Source organism: Eleutherodactylus coqui, chromosome 1, assembly GCF_035609145.1.
Source record: "Eleutherodactylus coqui strain aEleCoq1 chromosome 1, aEleCoq1.hap1, whole genome shotgun sequence".
Taxonomy (NCBI): Eukaryota; Metazoa; Chordata; class Amphibia; order Anura; family Eleutherodactylidae; genus Eleutherodactylus; species Eleutherodactylus coqui.
Genome location: NC_089837.1, coordinates 224,561,703 through 224,582,876, shown reverse-complemented (window position 1 = coordinate 224,582,876; position 21,174 = coordinate 224,561,703).

The following is a 21,174-nucleotide window of genomic DNA, read 5'->3' as shown; positions in this document are numbered from 1 at the left end:
TGAAATTAATTTTTCCAGTGGACGAGGTTTCCTGAAGTCTCATCCACATTCCTGGTTCTGTGAAATACTGCAGATTCTTCCCAACTCTGCAATGGGGAATCCACAGCATTTCCAGTGTTCCCCTCTCCTAAGGGGTTATACAGTCCAGCAGAGGCTCCTCTCTATATGTTACAGTATATTATCCCGCTGTATGGAGGAGACATTTCTCACAGCAACATAAGTAACAACTCATCCCAGCAACCCAAAATACCTCCTGAGCGCTAGCAGGGTCATACTAGCAGCACAGACCCAACAGCAATCTATGCACTGGTCATACCCCTCCTGTCTGCGCCTGTCTTATAGCCATCACTCACTAGTACTCCGTGCTAGCAGGGCCATACCAGCAGCACAGACCCAACAGCAATCTATGCACTGGTCATACCCCTCCTGTCTGCTCCTGTCTTATAGCCATCATTCACTAGTACTCCGTGCTAGCAGGGCCATACCAGCAGCACAGACCTAACAGCAATCTATGCACTGGTCATACCCTTCCTGTCTGCGCCTGTCTTATAGCCATCATTCACTAGTACTCCGTGCTAGCAGGGTCATACTAGCAGCACAGACCCAACAGCAATCTATGCACTGGTCATTCCCTTCCTGTCTGCGCCTGTCTTATAGCCATCACTCACTAGTACTCCATGCTAGCAGGGCCATACCAGCAGCACAGACCCATCAGCAGCCTGCACTGTTCTTACCCCTCCTGTCTCCTCCGGTCTTATGGTCATTACTAGTACTCCGTGCTAGCAGGGTCATACTAGCAGCACAGACCCATCAGCAATCTATGCACTGGTCATACCCCTCCTGTCTGCTCCAGTCTTACAGACAGCACTCACTAGTACTCCTCCGTGCTAGCAGGGCCATACCAGTAGCACAGACCCATCAGCAGTCTCTGCCCTGTTCTTACCCCTCTTGTCTGCTCCGGTCTTACAGCCATCACTCCCTAGTACTTCTATATAAAGAGTCAGCTCTTCTCACCTGGTCAGTCAGAGCAGCAGGTGTAATTCATGGGATGGAATGAGGGTTGGGGATCCACCCAACTCTTCCCCAACCAGTTCCAGGACTGTCCTTATGCTGGACTGGGACACAACATGGTTTTCTTCTATGTTCAAATACAACGGGGCTGATTTATTAGGACCAGTAACTGTGACTGGTTTATGCCTCTTAACCCCTTAGTGACCACCCTATAGACTTTTTACATCCTAGTTTAGTGGGCTTTATTCCCCAGGGATGTAAAAACACGCTCGCTCTGGGGATTAAAGCCACATGGGCTGTGGACGTGACAGCTCCATGCTGTCGGCTAGCCGGAGGTAGACGACAACCTGCAGCGGTCATGGGGGTCCGCAGGAAGCCACCCCAGTCACACGATTGCCGGTATCCACCGGATACTGGCGATCGCATAAAAGTGTAAAAAAAAAGTAAATATAAGTTAAAGATTCAGCTCCCCTCTTGGATCGGATCAATGAGGGGAGGTGAAAGTACTCAAACCCGTCCTCCGTGATGTCCCGTAACGTTCTGGTCCTTCTCGGACCTGACGTCGCCTTCTGCACATGCGTGCCGGACATAATACGTCAGGCGCATACACAGAAGGGTTCGCGCCCCAAGCTGAGAGCAGGGAGATATCACTGGGGACTGATGTATGCGGTTTCTGGTCACATGATCGCTGTTATCCAATGGATAACAGTGATCATTTAAAGTAAAAAAAGAAAAAAAAGTTTATTAAGCTTAAATTTCACCTCCCCTCACAGATCACATCCATGAGGGGAGATGAAATTACGTACCTAAGGCGCGCGGATTTAACCCGGCTTCTGTGCATGCATCAATTGCCAAAATGGCAGACGCATACACAAAAGCCGCGGATTAAAGGGGTAATTTAAAATCTCCCTGCTCCTGGCTAATAAACGTAGCTGAGAGCCTGGAGATCTCACGGGGTCCGCGTTACGCGGTTCTTAGTCACGTAATCACCATTATGGCAATGGATAACGGCGATCACGTAAAAGTAAAAAAAAAAACTAAAGTTTCACCTCCCGTCACGAATCTGAACCGTGAGGGGAGGTGAAATAACTTACCTAAGGCCTCTAGGAAAATCCCCGATGGGATTCTTATCCGCTGACCTTTCCCGAGCTTCGGCGCATGCGCTTGTCGCCAAAATCAGAGACGCCGAACGCAGAGGCTGAGGAGGGCTCAGGAAATTTAAAATCTCCTTGTTCCTGACTACTAAAGGTAGCCGAGAGCCTGAAGCAGTGACCGAGGGCCGCGGTGAGCGGTCTACAGTCACGTGATCAACTTTATACAACGGATAATGACGATCACGTAAAAGTTAAAAACAGTTGAAGTGTAATGCTCCTTTCTATTTGGGCCCCGTTGTGCATCCGGACATAAGATTAGGGCCACAATGGGTATGTTTCTGAACACGGGACAAACAGGGGGATCCATTTTGGGGTGAAAGTCTTCTTTCCTATGTGTGCTGTACAAAAAAAACAGTTTTTAAAATGACACAATTGCAGAGAAAATGAAAATTGTAATTTTTTCCTTCTGCTGTGCTTAAAGGGGTTGTCTCGCGATAGCAAGTGGGGGTATACACTTCTGTATGGCCATATTAATGCACTTTGTAATATACATCGTGCATTAAATATGAGCCATACAGAAGTTATTCACTTACCTGCTCCGTTGCTGGCGTCCCCGTCTCCATGGATCCGTCTAATTTCAGCGTGTAATCTCCCGATTGTAACAAGACTTGTATAAAAAGTCCCACTTTGACTCGAAGGAATGCTGCCTTTCAATAGGTGGCACTGTGGAGGATTTATTCCATCTCCCTTATTTGCATATTACCCAGAGGAGCGTGCGTGGCCATTTGAGTCTCCTCACTTAGTTTATAGTATATAGTTGCTCTCCCTAAGGAGAAAAGAGCGTTTCTGACCCCTGTCCCAGGCCTCTCACTAGCAAAAGCCAGACTCCTACTGTACACTGATGATGGGCAATAACCCGGAAACAGCTGTATGTACATGGAGTCTGGCTTTGCTTTTGATTCCCAGTCATTATAACAAGACTTGTATAAAAAGTCCCACTTTGACTCGAAGGAATGCTGCCTTTCAATAGGTGGCACTGTGGAGGATTTATTCCATCTCCCTTATTTAGATCGACTGACTCACACATGTCTGTCTCGGTGGGGAGGGGGGTCAGAGCAGCAGGCAGTGTGAGAGGGGAATGGAATCAGGTAGGGGCATCCTGTGTCAGAAGGGGGAGACAGCCATAAAGGGGCATGGGATGTACCATGCTAGGGCATCCTGTGTCAGAAGGGGCAGAGACAGCCATGAAGGGGCATGGGATGTATCATGCTAGGGCATCCTGTGTCAGAAGGGGCAGAGACAGCCATGAAGGGGCATGGGATGAACCATGCTAGGGCATCCTGTGTCAGAAGGGGTAGAGACAGCCATGAAGGGGCATGGGATGAACCATGCTAGGGCATCCTGTGTCAGAAGGGGCAGAGACAGCCACGAAGGGGCATGGGATGTACCATGCTAGGGCATCCTGTGTCAGAAGGGGCAGAGACAGCCATGAAGGGGCATGGGATGAACCATGCTAGGGCATCCTGTGTCAGAAGGGGTAGAGACAGCCATGAAGGGGCATGGGATGAACCATGCTAGGGCATCCTGTGTCAGAAGGGGCAGAGACAGCCATGAAGGGGCATGGGATGTACCATGCTAGGGCATCCTGTGTCAGAAGGGGTAGAGACAGCCATGAAGGGGCATGGGATGTACCATGCTAGGGCATCCTGTGTCAGAAGGGGTAGAGACAGCCATGAAGGGGCATGGGATGTACCATGCTAGGGCATCCTGTGTCAGAAGGGGTAGAGACAGCCATGAAGGGGCATGGGATGTACCATGCGTGGGCATCCTGTGTGATGGGAGAGCCATAAGCCCATTCTCCCACTGGCGCTGATAACTGCGGCTCTTTGAACGCTGCGGTAATCGCAGTAAAACACTCCCATTGTTTTCCATGGGGCCTCGCAGACGTGCTCGATTTCGAGCGCTGTTTGCTGTATTTTGCCGGTTTTAGCGCTCCTCATCAATGATGGCGTGCGCTAAACCCAGTATGGACCAAAAATGAAAGTAAAATCCAGCAAAACACAATCCAAATGGCAGAGTTTTGCCGAGCGCCTGTGTGAGAGCGGCCTAAAGCCACGGTCACACTCCATCAGTAAAACGGTGCATTTAAAAAGACGCGATTTTGAGTGGTGTTTAACCCCTTCCCGCCCCATGACGTAAGGGTACGCCATGGCAGGGTGGTACTGCCCGCAAAATGACGTACCCTTACGTCATAGGGATAGCGCGAGATCATGACTGATCTCACACTATCCCACAGCGGGAGGCGGCTGTCAGTCATAGCCGCCCTCCCACTGCAGCAGCGGGGGTGCATCGGAGATGCGCTCCCTGCTGTTTACCCCTTCCCTGCTGCGATCTATGTAGATCGCGGCATGGGAAGGGTTCACAGCGGGAGCGCGCTGCCTCTGTGAAGTTGCCGGGCTCTCGCGATATAATGGCAGAGAGCCTGGCTGGTTGCCATGGCAACAGGATGCCGGATACCGGTGTCTGTGTTGCCAGAGCCTATGATCACTGTATAAGTGATAAGGCATGGCAGGACAGAAGTCCTGCCATGCCTTATCACAGCGATCATCAGTGCTGTGCTGTAAGTCCCTCGGAGGGACACAAGTTGTGTAAAAAAAAGAAAAAAAAAATGTGAAAAAAGGAAAAATGTAAAAAAGCACCTTTTGTTTTACGCTTTTTCTCATATTGGCATAAAAAGGGTAAAAAAATAAATAAAATGGCACATATTTGTTATCGACGCGTCCGTAACGACTTGTACAATCAGTTAAACATGCTTTTAATTCGGCATAGCAAAAAGCGTAAAAAAAACGCTAAAAAACAGAGGCAAAATGCTAATTTTTAGCATTTTGCCTCCCAAAAAATGCAATAAACGTGATCATGAGAGCCATATATATTCCCCAAAATGGTACCAAATAGAAACTACAGCTCGTCTCGCAAAAAATAAGCCCTCACAGAGCTCCGTACATAGAAAAATAAAAAAGTTACAGGACTTTGAATGCAGCGATTTAGAAAAAAAAAAAAAGGGGTTTTCATTGCAGAAAAGTGGAAAAACCTAAAAAAAATATAAGAATTTTGGTATCGTTGTAATCGTACCGACCCGCAGAAAAAATGGATTGTGTCATTTATGCTGCATGATTAACGCTATAAAAAAAAATAATCTATGGCAGAATTGATGCGTTTTCTCTCCCTGTTATAAAAAAATAATAATAAAAGTTTTACAACATAGTCTATGTTCCCAAAAAGGGCACAATCAAAAACTACAGTTCGCCACGCAAAAAACAAGCCCTTATACGGCCGCGTCAACGGAAAAGTAAAAAAGTTATGACTTTTAAAAATTGGAGATGAAAATCTGCCAAAAATCGTTGCGTCCTTAAAGGGGTTGTCCCGCGCCGAAACGTTGTTTTTTTTTATTCAATAGGCCCCCCGCTCGGCACGAGACAAACCCAATGCATGTGTTAAAAAAAAAAACAGATAGTACTTACCTGAATCCCCGCGCTGCGGCGACTTCTTCCTTCTTCTTACTTACCTTAGTAAGATGGCCGCCGGGATCTTCACCCACGATGCACCGCGGGTCTTCTCCCATGGTGCACCGTGGGCTCTGTGCGTTCCATTGCCGATTCCAGCCTCCTGATTGGCTGGAATCGGCACACGTGATGGGGCTGAGCTACGCGATGATGCGTAGAAGGGGGCGGAGCCAGAACTCCGCTCGTGCCGAGACCCAAGAGAAGGGAGAAGACCGGACTGCGCAAGCGTGTCTAATCGGGCAATTAGACGCTGAAATTAGACGGATCCATGGAGACGAGGACGCCAGCAACGGAGCAGGTAAGTGAATAACTTCTGTATGGCTCATAATTAATGCACAATGTACATTACAAAGTGCATTAATATGGCCATACAGAAGTGTATAACCCCACTTGCTTTCACGGGACAACCCCTTTAAGCCCAAAATAGGCCGTGTCATTAAGGGGTTAAGAACACATTGTACAGCTCTACACTGCGATTTTTACGCACCCCATCATTATAAGGGGCGATGAGGTGCGTTAAAAAGTGCTTAAACACATGAAAATAGAGCAGACAGCGTTGTACAGCGTTTACTGCCGTGTTTGAAACGCCGCGGTAAACGCTGTAAAAAAGCGTTGTGTGTGAAAGTGGCCTAAGGGTATATTCCTAAGTACGTAAAATGGCGCAGATTGTCCGCAGCGGAGAATTCAAACAAGTTCCGCATCAAAACCACATCAGAAAAAAATGTCAAAATCCGCGCCCTTGGTGAAGGCTTTGGCGCAGGTTTTTATGTGTATCCGCAGCAGGTTTCACCCTTCCAATTTTCTTTTGTGGTTTTGATGCAAAATTTTGTGCGGATCGGCCGACTGAAACAAGAGCTGTTTTCCACTACTTGGGCACAGACCCCAAGACCAGTCTCACACGGGTGATAACGCAGAATTATGAAGCCCCGGCTTTTCAATGGTTTCTTTCACATTTTCGATGTTTTCACTGATGTGATGTTGCGTGGAAAAACAAATCGCTGCCTGCCCTATCTTTGTGCGTTCTGCTCTTTTTTATCGCCCATGTTTCCCTATGGAGTCTTCGTTTTATCGTATCGCACGAACTTGCGATTTTAGTGCAATGCGATTTTTAACATTAGAAAGTCCTATTGTTTTTCTCGTGTGAAAACTGCAAACGACGGCAATGTTTTTGTGAAAAAAGCATCACTGATGCTCTATGAGAAAAACTGCAATATTGCTGCAATTTTGCGATCGCCCTTGTAAATCTAGCCTAAGGGCATGGGGAGGGGGCCCAAGCTAAACTTCTGCACCCGGGCCCATGAGCCTCTAGTTACGCCCCTGCTCCAGGGGGAATGGCCGCTCTGTACAGGCCCACAATTCTGCAATTTTTTGTGTAGAATGGCCATTCCCTCTGGAACAACCCCAATAGTAACAGTGTCCTCCTCCCCTCGTGTCCCTAATAATAACAGTGCCCTCTGCAGTGGCCCCAATAGTAACACTGCCCCCTGGGGTGGCCCCAATAGTAACAGTGCCCCCTGGAGTGGCCCCAATACTAATAGTGCCCCCACATCTCAAAAAGCTCAAACTGTGCAAGATGAAGAAGAGTACCAACCAGAAGAAATTCAATGTTGACAACATAAAGCTTATGTATGCTGCGGGAGTAAGGCCTCGTTCATGCGGGCGACAAAGTCGCGCGATTTTGTAGCGTTGCTACAATGCTACAAATTGCATGTATGAGAACCCCATGATTTCCTATGGAATCTTCACACATGCCATGTCTTGTAACATGCAACAACCCAAAACAAAAACCATGTAAAACATTTGAACTAACTTCAAGTTCTGAACCTTCGAAACAATAAGCTCACTTGTATACGTGAAGTTTTAGAATCCCTGCCTCGCTTGAGACACCTCTACTTAGATGGGAACCCCTGGAATTGCACCTGCAGTCTTCTTACTGTTAGAAGATTGCTACTAGAAAAAGGAACTGACATTAAGGAAGGGGAGTGTGCAGAGCCCCCATATTGCCGTGGGGAGAGGTGGATGTCTTCTAATTCCATGCTAAGACAGTGTGAAACTTCCTATACTTTTGACAAAGGCAAAGAAAGTAAGAAAAAACTGAAGGTTCCTGAGGTATCAAATGGGAAACCTTACATAGATGATGATGAGGATTATGATTATGATACAGAATACTGAAGTTCTTTTTATCCCCATGACATTTATTGGATATGGACTTAAAGGGATTGGCTCAGAACCACCGACAGGTGTCAGCGCTTTCCATAGCAATGCTATGGGAAGCGTTGGCCAGCGTGGTTGGACAGGGGGCCTTCCGCAGCATTTCCGCATCCACAACAAAGTCAAAATGATGCTGTCTTCCGAAGTCTTCAGCTATCAGCGCACTCCTTTCTCCGGTATGCAGTACCGCTTGACAGGTGATGGCACTTCCTCATTATCTGACCAATGGCACTGCGCACCGTACAGGCCACCAGGTATCGGCTGAAGGAGTGCGCTGACAGCCGAAGACTTCAGCAGTGAACGCCATATCTTCTGAAATCAGCCTCAGGTACGGATTTTGACTCTATTTTGGATGCAGAAATGGTGCAGAATTTGTTGCGGACATTCCACAGCATTTCCGTCCCATATAAGCACTCTCTAAAGCCCAATGGCCACGGACGGATCTGATTTGTGGAATTCACAATAGGGATCACTATTACTACTGAGACCATTCTGCACATGGCAGCATACCTCAAGCTGACATAGGGTATGGTTACATGTGGCTGAAATGTTGTGAAATGTCTGCAGTGGACATTTCCATGGCAAATTATGCAGCATTTTCATATCCAAAAACGGTCCAAATCTGTACCATTGGTGCGGATTTTGACTGGAAATCAGCTACGTTTCTGCAGCTGATTTCATACTATGCGGCGCTCCCCCCTTCTCTCTTACCTCCTCTGGCTTCTGGTTCCTAGCGGCCTATAGTGGCCTCACCTGACCAGCCGCACCGCACCTGATCAAACCCCTGGGAACTGGAAGCCGGTTACTACTGAGGCCAATATAGGGGACACTATTACTACTGGGGCCACTGTGGGGGTCACTATTACTAAGGTTTATTTTTTACTTGTTTTTGCTTTTTTTTAAAAAATCCCTACAAGGGACTTGAACTTGCAATCGTTTGCCTGCTCATGCAGTATAATGTAATACCATAGTATTACATTGTACTACAATGTGGCAGGCATTCTACCAAGCCACACTACAGGCATGGTTTGATCAGCCATAGCAGCTCTAGGAGCCCTCACAGGACAACCAAACATCACTCTGCATTCACATAATGGGGGCACATTTAGGAGCCCCAGACTTCCATTGGGGGATTTGAATGCCACTTACCGCAATATTTAAAGGGTTAACAGCTGCAATCAGCATTTACTCTGATACTGACTGTTGCCGGCAGGTGTCAGCTATAAGAAACAGCCGGCACCCGCATTGTATGGAGCCGGATCAGCTCATGATCCCCCTCCATACAAACACTGAATGCACAGGACCTAACTGTATGCCCTGTGTCATTTAAAGTGCTTGTCCAGGGAGTGGAAATAGTCAGTCCATCAATGTCGAAAGTTCCACTTCTGGCAACTTCCGACACAGGATTATGTGGTATGGCCCTTCTATTGCTCATGATGTCATTACAAGGAGCTAGCTTTTCAACTAACTTTAGTAACTAAAACCAGCACGCGTCTCTGCCTCTGCATTGGTCATGACAGAGAAGGGAGTAGGCTTAGACCCCTTTTATGCGGGATGACAGTCATGCACAAAAGCGCTCAACAGTCGTCCCAGCAGTAATTGTTCCTGTGCTTTTACACAGAAGTTATCATCGCTCCGTGAATGGACAAAAGCGGGCCGGAGATCACTGCTGCCTGCTTGCCTCCGTTCACAGTAAACAGGCAATCATTCATAGATATAGGATTGCCTCCTTAAGGCCCATTTACACCAGCCGGTGATCGCTAAAAAAATTGCTAATCAGCGATCGTTTTAGCGATAATCGGTGCGTGTAAATGTGCACTCATCGTGTGCTTTTCGGGCAACCTAAAAATCGTTCTTCCCTCTTATCAGAAGTTCTCCACGGGGAGTGCTAATGGCATGGTTTCACCATGGAGAACAAAAGATCTGAGGCTACGAACTGCTTTCATTGAAGGCTTCATTTGCACACCTAATTAGTTGTTAAGTAGCTGAGCAGCTACTTAATACTTTATGCAAAATGATCTCTCAAAGCTGTCACTCAAACTGTCATTGGCGCGATCTTTGAGCGATCATCTGCCCGTGTAAATGGGCCTTTACACAGGTTGGTTGTCGTTTGATTTTTATGCCTGCACGATCCTAATGATGAACAAATTCATTCGTCTTTCAGATTGCGCAGGAATTTACACTGAATGAATATTGTTCCGATTCCTGTCATCCAACAAGAATCTTAATAATCATTCAGTGTAAAAGGGCCTTTAGAATAAGCCAAACAGCTAGCCTCCTGTGAGGACATTACAGGCAATGGAAGGACCATACCCCGTGAACCGGTGTCAGATCCAATACAGCTAGACTGGGTAAGTGGTTAAGTATTTCCTTTCCCTGGAAACCCTCTTTAAGTCACAGCGTTGATCTTATAATGTTGATAATAATTATGGCTCCAATATTTCCCAAAACGACATCTTCAGTGAAGGTATGTGACCTTTTAACAAGGTATGAAAAAAGTTCAAGTATGGGTTCATTCACATGACAATGCTGCATGTATGGCAGTAGATGGAGTCCCACAGAGTCCATATTATAGATCTATAGGCTTTGTGGTCTGAAACATGGCCAATCTGCGGGGACTTTCATATACCCCCCTATCGCCAGCCACAGCATAGAACTGTGGGGCATTAACCCCTTAAGGCCATTTTTTCTTTTTTAAATTTTGGTTTCTCCTCTCCACTTTTAAAAACTCTTTTATTTTTCCATTGACATAGCTGTTTGAGGACCTGTTTTTTTTGTGGGGAGAATTATATTTTTCAATAGTATTATCGAATGTACTATATAATATACTGAAAATAGTTTTAAAATTTCTACCTTGATTGTAGCAGCCTGTTTCACCACCTTTAGCTTGGATACGAGATGTCATCCCGGGGGGCATGGATGCTCTAGTGCTAAGCAGGGCCACCTTTTGCTTGGATGCAAGATGTCATACGGGCTGGCATGGACTCTCTAGTGCCCTGTTGCTCCAGCTTTCATAGAAGATGTGATATGGTTGGGCACGGAGGCTCCAGTTCACTGCTGTACCACCTCTGACAGATGAGCCGTCATCAGCTCCCTTCCGACAATGCTTTCAGTTTTCAGGCCCCTGGGGTTCAGCTGCAGCGCCACCGGCCGCACTGTGTTCTAATGCCAATTTGGAGCCGTTACTCTGGGCCCGGGCCTATGACTGCTTTGAGATGCCCATAATGAATCGCCTTGCGGGTGGTGATACACTAACCGTAAAGCTACAGTGTCAGTCAATCACAGCGCTTGCCTAGTGACGCACGCTAAGGAGCTGCTGGAATAAGCAGATAGGCAGGGGACAAAGCCACTGTTTTTCCAATGGCAATCTCCTAACGGTTAATTTCGGTTGGCTCTTTCGGGGTTTTAAGCACGCGGAGCTAATATTTCGGCACGAATTTTGCGTTCCGTTGTGATAAGTAAAATGCGCACGTCTCCCTAAGGGCAAAGACTCTGCGGTTGGCGGCAATAGAGATAGTGCTCAGGTTTACAGTCACGATTGGGCGGTGCTATGGGTCAACCGCCACAACGGCAAGGGGGTGCGGCAGTGGAGCTGTGAGGCCCGGTGAGCCAAGCCAGGTGAGGTCGGCGTCACCCATAGCCACCTACGTTTTTGGTGGCTAACAGCGTGGTGGGCAATGCAGCGTTCGGGTTCCGGGTAAAAATGGCGCCTTGGCGGCGACATGTGCAGAATGTAAGAGGCCTGTAATGATTTTCTCTGGTCTTCTGTATGTGCAAACTGTTTGGGTTAAATGGACATCCACGGGAGTGCGGTAGGGAAATTGCAGTGTGTAACGGAACTATGTTGTGCGGTGATGGTTTGAGTTTTGTCGGTTTTGAATTCTTCTCTAATTAGAGTAAAAGGCTGTGAAATGAGCGGTTAATTTATTACAGAGCCCAGAGGGTTGGGTGTGGTAGGAAGCCTAGGCCACTAAGGTAAAAAGTAGAGCGTGCCGGGCAGTAATCCACCTAGTCGCGATGGCAGTATGCCTTCAGCTGTCACTCTACCCCTCAGTGGGTACTCATTGCACCGACCTCGGAAGGATAGAAGGCTGAGTCGACCCTGAGTCGGCTACCTGACATACACAGGGTTTGAACCTGCACATCTCAGGTCGTGAAGCGAGAGCTTAGCACCGCGTACTGCTGCACTGATGCTCTGCACCACACGAGGCTCACAATGTAACTAGGTGACCGTTTACATCTATAATCCTGTTCCGGTGTCTAGCTTGGAAACGAGATGCCATATAGACAGGCGTGGAGGCTCTGGTACCCTGCTGTACCGCCTCTAGCTTGGATACAAGATGTGCTACGGTGTGGTGGGGCCTGGATGCTGTAGTGCTAAGTTGGGACACCTCTTGCTTGGATTCAGAATGTGATACGGGCGGGCATGGAATTCCTAGTGCCCTGCTGGGACACCTCCAGCTTTCGTATAAGATGTGATACGAGGGTGGGAGAAGGGGAAGGTAGCTGCAGCAGCCTGTTTCACCGCCTTTAGCTTGGATACGAGATGTGATCCCGGGGGGCATGGATGCTCTAGTGCTAAGCAGGGCCACCTTTTGCTTGGATGCAAGATGTCATACGGGCTGGCATGGACTCTCTAGTGCCCTGTTGCTCCAGCTTTCATAGAAGATGTGATATGGTTGGGCACGGAGGCTCCAGTTCACTGCTGTACCACCTCTGACAGATGAGCCGTCATCAGCTCCCTTCCGACAATGCTTTCAGTTTTCAGGCCCCTGGGGTTCAGCTGCAGCGCCACCGGCCGCACTGTGTTCTAATGCCAATTTGGAGCCGTTACCCTGGGCCCGGGCCTATGGCTGCTTTGAGATGCCCATAATGAATCGCCTTGCGGGTGGTGCTACACTAACCGTAAAGCTACAGTGTCAGTCAATCACAGCGCTTGCCTAGTGACGCACGCTAAGGAGCTGCTGGAATAAGCAGATAGGCAGGTGACAAAGCCACTGTTTTTCCAATGGCAATCTCCTAACGGTTAATTTCGGTTGGCTCTTTCGGGGTTTTCAGCACGCGGAGCTAATATTTCGGCACGAATTTTGCGTTCCGTTGTGATAAGTAAAATGCGCGCGTCTCCCTAAGGGCAAAGACTCTGCGGTTGGCGGCATAGAGATAGTGCTCAGGTTTACAGTCACGATTGGGCGGTACTATGGGTCAACCGCCACAACGGCAAGGGGGTGCGGCAGTGGAGCTGTGAGGCCCGGCGAGCCAAGCCAGGTGAGGGTCGGCGTCACCCATAGCCACCTACGTTTTTGGTGGCTAACAGCGTGGTGGGCAATGCAGCGTTCGGGTTTCGGGTAAAAATGGCGCCTTGGCGGCGACATGTGTACAATGTAAGAGGCCTGTAATGATTTTCTCTGGTCTTCTGTATGTGCAAACTGTTTGGGTTAAATGGACGTCCACGGGAGTGCGGTAGGGAAATTGCAGTGTGTAACAGAACTATGTTGTGCGGTGATGGTTTGAGTTTTGTCGGTTTTGAATTCTTCTCTAATTAGAGTAAAAGGCTGTGAAATGAGCGGTTAATTTGTTACAGAGCCCAGAGGGTTGGGTGTGGTAGGAAGCCTAGGCCACTAAGGTAAAAAGTAGAGCGCGCGGGCAGTAATCCGCCTAGTCACGATGGTGGTATGCCTATAGCTGTCACTCGCCCGTGCTCTTTCAAGCGTCGACGTCATTGTTGCTTTAGTAGGTGGGTCTTTCCGTCCATCAGCTGGGCCATCATGTGATACAGGAACTGTGGTGGGCAAGTGCTGTTGACTGTTCACCACACACTGTCCTGTTTCTACTGCTCCCATATTAGTCCATTTATCCTTTCCTTCCTTGCTGGCTTGTAACTGTAAAAGTCTTTAGCATATCAAAGTCCAAATTTTGTCAATGTCCAAAGTTTTTACCACTGACTCATGCTGTCAGTATCTTTCTTCTTTCTTCCACGGCTTGAGGGCCGCTGCCTTTTCTGTGCTGTTGGTGAGGGTGTCGTCTCTCGCTTCTCCAGGGTAGGAATCGGTGCGAACTCTCAACTTTGTCAGGTAGAAGTAGGGCCTTCCATGAGACTCTGCACCGCTGCACCATTCTCAATTGGTTGTCCTGCTAACGTAAAAACTGTCTGGCCTTCCATATTGGGCCGTAATCATGAGCTATGCCAGATGCATACCAGGAGTCAGTGTAAATGGTTGCCGTCTTACCTCTCACCACTCTACTCGCCTCAGTGAGGGCCTTCAGTTCCGCTTCTTGTGCTGAGACATGCGGATGCAGAGTTTCTGCTTCTAGGACATCTTGTTGTGTGACCACTGCATATCCGATGTGGAGTCATCAATCCTCACCCTGGTACCATCTGCAAAAAGCTCAACATATGCATTATCAACAGAGGTTCCGGTAACTGTTTGCATACCTGCAGTTTCTTACTATATCAGCACTAAATAATCATGTTGATGTTCTATTTCACATGGATCAGAATCTTGTCGCACAGAATCATTTATTTATTTATTTTTTTTTTAAACCCAATAGCTGATCTACAACACCTAGATCATCTATGACCCAGATCATCTATGCCTCCCCCCTTTTGAACCAGAAAACTCAATGGAAAAAGAGTAATCGGTTCAAACTAATACAACGTTGAAAAAGGAAACCAAGAGGCACAAAAACAAGCACTTTTTAGGTAAAGGTGACATTGTATGCAGCGAAGTCTGAGCGAAAATCTCCTTAAAAATTTTTTTTTTTTTTCCAGGTCGCAGTTAGCATTTTTTAACACAAGGGGGCGCAACACAGCTAAAATTTTACGTCACCCAGTGTAATAGTATTTCAGGGAACGTCCAGCGTTTAACTTTCACTCTCCTGTCGGAATATAATTATAGCTTCAGTGTAGACTGACACTAGAATATACAAAAGACTTAAGGAAAAAAACTAAAAAATACGGATGAATTAACATCCCACTCTGGGCAATTTAGTCCCTCTTTCTCTCATAAAAAGTAAAATTACTTCATCAAATTGCGTGAAAAAGTTTGCTGGGTGACTATAGGGAAATTATTCCATCTGTAGGAGCCTTCCGTAACATCATCTGTCTGAACATACATTGGAGAAGCAGGCAGTGGAAAACAGAGCCCCTGGGAACATGAGAGAGCGTCCCCTGTCATGTATTCCTGGCCTCTGTCCCCCATGCATCAACTCCAATCTTCCATGCACTATAAACCAGCTTAGTCATCTACTATGTCCCAAGCTGCATCTTCACAAAGGTTTGTTTCCCTGAACTTATCACACATCCAAAGTGGCCACATCTTGGAGTGTAACAAAGTCCGGTCAAACAAAACCTTACTTCAGACAATCATGAGGTTAGCACTGGATACAGTGGCATTGGGGAATGTAGGCCTCCCAAGTGCAGCAAAATGGCCGCCAGAGGCAGAAAGGGGCGGGGCTTAGTCCTATCCCGGATTGGAATGGCCGGAAGTAACATCACACACCCTGAAAGTGAGCACATGGGGGGAAGTAACTTCAGGGTGGGGGCAGGGCTCACCACATTTGCTGCAGAGTCACACTATGTGGGGTTTTAAACATTGCAAGTGCGGCAGCCATTACAGGGAGGGGCTGTAGTCAACACAAAGGCATTACATTGTTCATAAGCAATACACATCTCCCACTATACTTTCTCATCTTGAATCGCTTTCCTACATTATACCTCCTCCTAGAAATCTAAAAACACCTTTCTTTCTGCTTATCTGTCCATAACCCGACATTTCTTTCTGCAACTTTTTCTGATCCTTTTCTTTGTAAGACGTTTCTACATGTTTTACATATTCCAAAACATCCTGTACTGATCTCTCATTCTATTCTGCCTGCTTATTCTATCCTATTTGAAATTTCTGGACACAGTAAAACTCCTTTACCAAATTCCACCTCTTCACATTAACACTATAGGCAAAGGGAACAAACGGGTTAACTGGGAAAAGCTTTCAGTGGCTTAACTTCAGTCCACTCTCTTATCAGTAACCCTCCCCCAATAATAAACACTGCACATTCTTTAACCTAAACGTCTGAAACACACAAAGACTTATTATTTTCAATGATCAAGAGTTTCTGGAGCCTTCAGCCGACACACAAAGCACGGCTATAATTCCCGCGTATATACCTTTTCACATATGAGAACATAACACGCTCAATCATACAGGTAAATATGCGTATCATAAATTTTCCTGACCTCACTAGTTACCTAGGAGTAAGTGTCTGGCGCGCTCCCTCAGACTTAAACAGCCAAGTCCGCCCTTCTGACACATTAACCCTCACAGAATTTATCTCTTGGTCTTGTATACACAATCTTTAACCGTCTCAGACATAGCAGCCACAGCATACAAAATACCCCTAGACAGGTAACATGGTGATAATCGGGTGGACAGAACTAGAGTTATTACCTGCCTTTCAGTGAAGGTCTAGTCTGGATCAGATACAGGCAGATTAGCAGTTGGAAATCAGCTTGACACAGGTAGATTAAAATAAAGCAATCTTACCGTGTTCTGTAGATTTTTGGGCCCCTGAGTTCCGCATGCTATCTGCCGGTCTCTATACGTTCCAGGCTCTGACCTCACAGATCCACCCGCGCACCCAGGAACGCCAGTGAGCTGGACATTGGTTTTCTCCAGCAGGTTTCGGGGTATTTTGTAGCTCCCAAATTGAATGGAGTCATACACATGAGTGACGTTTTCCCTTACAGCGATGCTGCGAGGGAAAAAAATTGCTGCATGTCTTATTTCTTTGCGTCCCTTGGAACACATCATCCATTTATTTCAATGGGACCTTAAATACATTGCATGGCTCTCGCATGCTGTGTGATATGCATGCAAGCTCGATACGAGGTTTCCTATTGAAATCAATGGGAAACACTTCCAATCCTCTATCCCGCGTGCAACGCATACAAGAGGATCGGAATTTCACAGAAGCCTGGCGTTTGTCTGAAAAACTCCCTGCATCCGCAGGTAAAAGGCACATTGATCAGTGTTCGTCCGTGTGAAACCAGCCTTAATAAGAGCTTTATCGCAGCCTTTACGGAAATGCAAAATAAGTAATAAAAATTGAACAAAAAGTAATTTGTCTTTGACGATTTAAAGGAATTCTTCAGAATTATAAAACATCTAACAGTTCATCTGCTACTTTTTTTTGAATAGCAGCGCGCCACACCTGCCTGCAGGTTGTGTCTGGTATTGCAGATCGATCCTGCTGAAGTGAATAAGCTCAGCTGCAATACCACACACAGCCCGTGAACTTATGTAACACAGTTCTGGAAGGCAGTAGCCATGTTTTTCTAATCCTGTATAACCCTTTTAATGGTAAGTAAAGAGCACCTGTCATTGTTTCCAGAGCTGCAATCAATACATAGATCAATGCACGGCTCTCTGGGTTGAGCTCATACAATCCCCATTAACTGACATACGAATATATTCGCAGTGGATTCTAGAGCTGCTGCAGAATTTAAAGCCTATCTGGTGGAAAATACGAAACATTTGCAGAGCAGATTTCATTCATCGGAATGCAACAACTGAAACACGCATCTTAGGTTAATTTCACACTAGCGAGTGCGATATCAGGCCGTGAAACTCGAACCAATATCACGTTAGGGAACATGCGATTTCCCCACGGATACAAAGCGGTTTTGTATCAGAAATGCCTCCCATCACTTCATGGAAGTAGCGATCGGTAAGTGTTTCCCATTGTTTTCAATTGGAAACCTCCCATCCTGCTTGTGTATTTCCTTCCCCATTGAAAACAATGCGCTAGGCATTCCAAGAGAACGCCCGGTCTTAGGACATGACGCTCGTGTATATGACCCCATTAAAAAGAATGGGGCTCATTCTCATGTGAGATTTGTGCGTTTCTCAGCTGTGTGAAAGTGGCCTAAAGTTGCAACAAATATCTGCATGAAACATACGAAAATTTCAGCAAAGACTTACAATGTAAAAATTTATGCTATGTGAGAACCGGCCTTATAGTATAGTTAGGGCTCATTCACGTCTGAGATAAGGGGTTCTGTTCTCCTGTTCCGTTATTAGGTTCTGTCAGTCACCCGCTGACTGACAGAACCTAACGGTGCCAAACAGACCCCATTGACTCTAATGGAGTCCATTCAGATTTTGGCATTTTTATCTTGTATTTAATGGAAATCAGCGACAGAGATTTCAAACTGTAACTCCAAAGCTGACATGAACAGATCTTTATTAGAGATGAGCGAGCACCAAAATGCTCGGGTGCTCGTTGCTCCACTCGAACTTTCCGCAATGCTCGAGAGTTCGTTTCGAGTAACGAACCCCATTGAAGTCAATGGGCGACTCGAGCATTTTTGTATATCACCCATGCTCCGCTAAGGTTTTCATTTGTGAAAATCTGGAAAACCCAAGAAAGTGATGGAAACGACAGAGAAACGGATAGGGCAGGCGAGGGGCAACATGCTGGGCTGCATCTCAGGTTCCCAGGTCCCACTATTAATCCACAATAGCGGCAAGAGTGGGCCCCCACCCCTAACAATTTTTACTTCGGACAAACCCTCATTGGCAAGGCACACCTTAGCTAAGCACCACACTACCTCCAACTAAGCACAATCACTGCCTGCTGGACACACCGCTGCCTTTTCTCCTGGGTTACATGCTGCCCAGGAGACTGCTCAGGAGGCTGGAATTGGCACATGTGACGGGGGCGGAGCTACGCGATGACGCGTACAAGGGGGCGGAGCCAGAACGCCGCTGCTGCCGGACTGAGCCGAAGGGAAAAGACCCATCTGCGCAAGCGCGTCTAATCGGGCGATTAGACGCTGAAGTTAGACGGCACCATGGCGACGGGGACGCTAGCAACGGAGCAGGTAAGTGAATAACTTCTGTATGGCTCATATTTAATGCACGATGTATATTACAAAGTGCATTAATATGGCCATAAAGAAGTGCATAACCCCACTTGCTGCCGCGGGACAACCCCTTTAAGGTGAAATTCTTGGACTGCCACCAGACGGACCACTGCGAAAGCATTTGCCAAGAATGTTTTCATTGTTGGAGGAGGAGGAGGAGGGGGATGTTTTTGAGGCAGTACGTGTCCTGTCCACATGTCCGTGGTTATATGCACCTTCCCAGTAACCGCGTCGCTGAAAAATTGTCGTGCCTGGGGACCTAGTAGCGCGGCCTCGCCACCATCATCTCTTTGGGAAGCCTCCGTTTCCACAACCCTGTAACATAGCAGTAGCAGCAGTATATCAGCAGAGCCCAGAATTAGTAACATTTCAGTGGTAACAGTATAGGCAGACCCCAGTAACATTTCATTGGCAGCAGTAGGGACAGACCCCAGTAACATTTCATTGGCAGCAGTATAGACAGACCCCAGTAACATTTCAGTAGTATCAGTAGGTAAAGGCCACAGTAACATTTCAGTTCCAGCAGTGCAGGCAGACCCCAGTAACATTTCAGTAGTAGTAACAGTATAGACAGACCCCTTTAACATTTCCGTAGCAGCAGTGTAGGCTGACCCCAGTAACATTTCATTTGCAGCAGTGCAGACAGACCCAAGTAACATTTTAGTTCCAGCAGTGCAGACAGACCCCAGTAACATTTCAGTAGTAGTAACAGTATAGACAGACCCCTTTAACATTTCCGTAGCAGCAGTGTAGGCTGACCCCAGTAACATTTCATTTGCAGCAGTGCAGACAGACCCCAGTAACATTTCAGTTCCAGCAGTGCAGACAGACCCCAGTAACATTTCAGTAGTATTGAGAGGGATACATATATATCCTTGTAGGTAGAAAAGAAAACACTGGAATATATACATTTACATAGGTATAGTTATGTGCCTTTCTTTTTATGTATACTAACTTTATTCTCATTTGTACTAACTATGAAAAAACTTAATACGTCGCCTTATACCAGATATGCCAAAGGCCTTGCCAGGCGAAGACAAAATGTATCTTTAAACACAGCAAAGGAAGAACCAGACACAAGGACGCGTACTTGGCTGTTTTTCCAGAGGCGCCGTAGCAAGATATCAAGATGTTCAACTATGCATCTGAATTTTCACTGTCTCAGGCCGGAAATCCGGACTTCCCATATATGGTTATAAGCCCATCACCCATTCCTGGTGATGAGACAAAGGGTATAAGATCTCATGTAATCTGTAATAAAGGGCGAAGCGCAGCCATGTCCCCGTGTGAGAAACGATACCAGACCTCCGTGTGGTGTTTCTTTCTTTACGGCCGGCAGCGGGGCAAGTGGGGTGGGCCTGATTGGTGCTGTACTTAGAATTTTACCCTGACAAATGGTGCAACCAACTGTGGGGCGACAAAGCTAAAGCCTACAACGCATTCCATCCGGATCCACACCACGGAAAAGCCGTCCTGCTGCAAACCGAGCCTGATCAACTCACAGAACTCCAGGTAAGACCAGCATATATTTATGTTGTGTTTTACACTGAGAGTCTTGCAGCAGGACTGACTATCTGTGGTTTGTAACCGGACGGGTTGGGTTAAGAGTTCTACACGGTAACTCGTGTGGGCTCCGGGTTTGCCGTCATGGACCACTGACCGTGATATGCGCACCAATCGGTCACCCAGAAACTAGTCTGTAGTTTATTTGTACTTTGAAGTCCATGGTGTTTTAACGATAGTGAAGGTTGTTTGTTGTATTTAGTCTCACAAGAGAAGGGACCCTCGGTTGTTTTTCCAGTATATAAGGGACTAACAATTTGAAAATTAAAAGGGATGCATGCTGAGAGGGATGCATTTTGTGAGACAGGCCTCATAGAAAAAGGGACTCTCGGTTGTTTTGCCTTATATATGGGGCTAACGATTTGATTTCAGAGAGATGCATTTTATGAGGCTGGTTCCATAGAAAAAGGGACCCTCGGTTGTTTTGCCGGTATATAAGGGGCTGACAATTTGAAAATTAAGAGGGATGCATTCTATGGAGCGTGTTATTATTATTATTGTTGTTGTTGTTGTAATATGCGTAAGATCTTATTAAAGAAGACAGAGCCCCTCAAGGGCTGCCGCCGTGTGGATGAATTTGTAGAATGTAAGAAAACTTATGAAAATGTGTGACATCGACCCGCACGGTAGATTACAAAAATGGTGTCTGGCAGGAGGTCTTTAGGACCAAGAGGCGCCTTGAAAGATCAAGGTTTGCTAGAAAGTGCTGGAGGAGGAGGAGAGAGAGAGACAGTCAGAGAAAGTTAGGTATGTACACATTATTTGTTTAAGAAAGTATCTGTAAGTGAAATGTTGAAAAGTACAGTAAGTG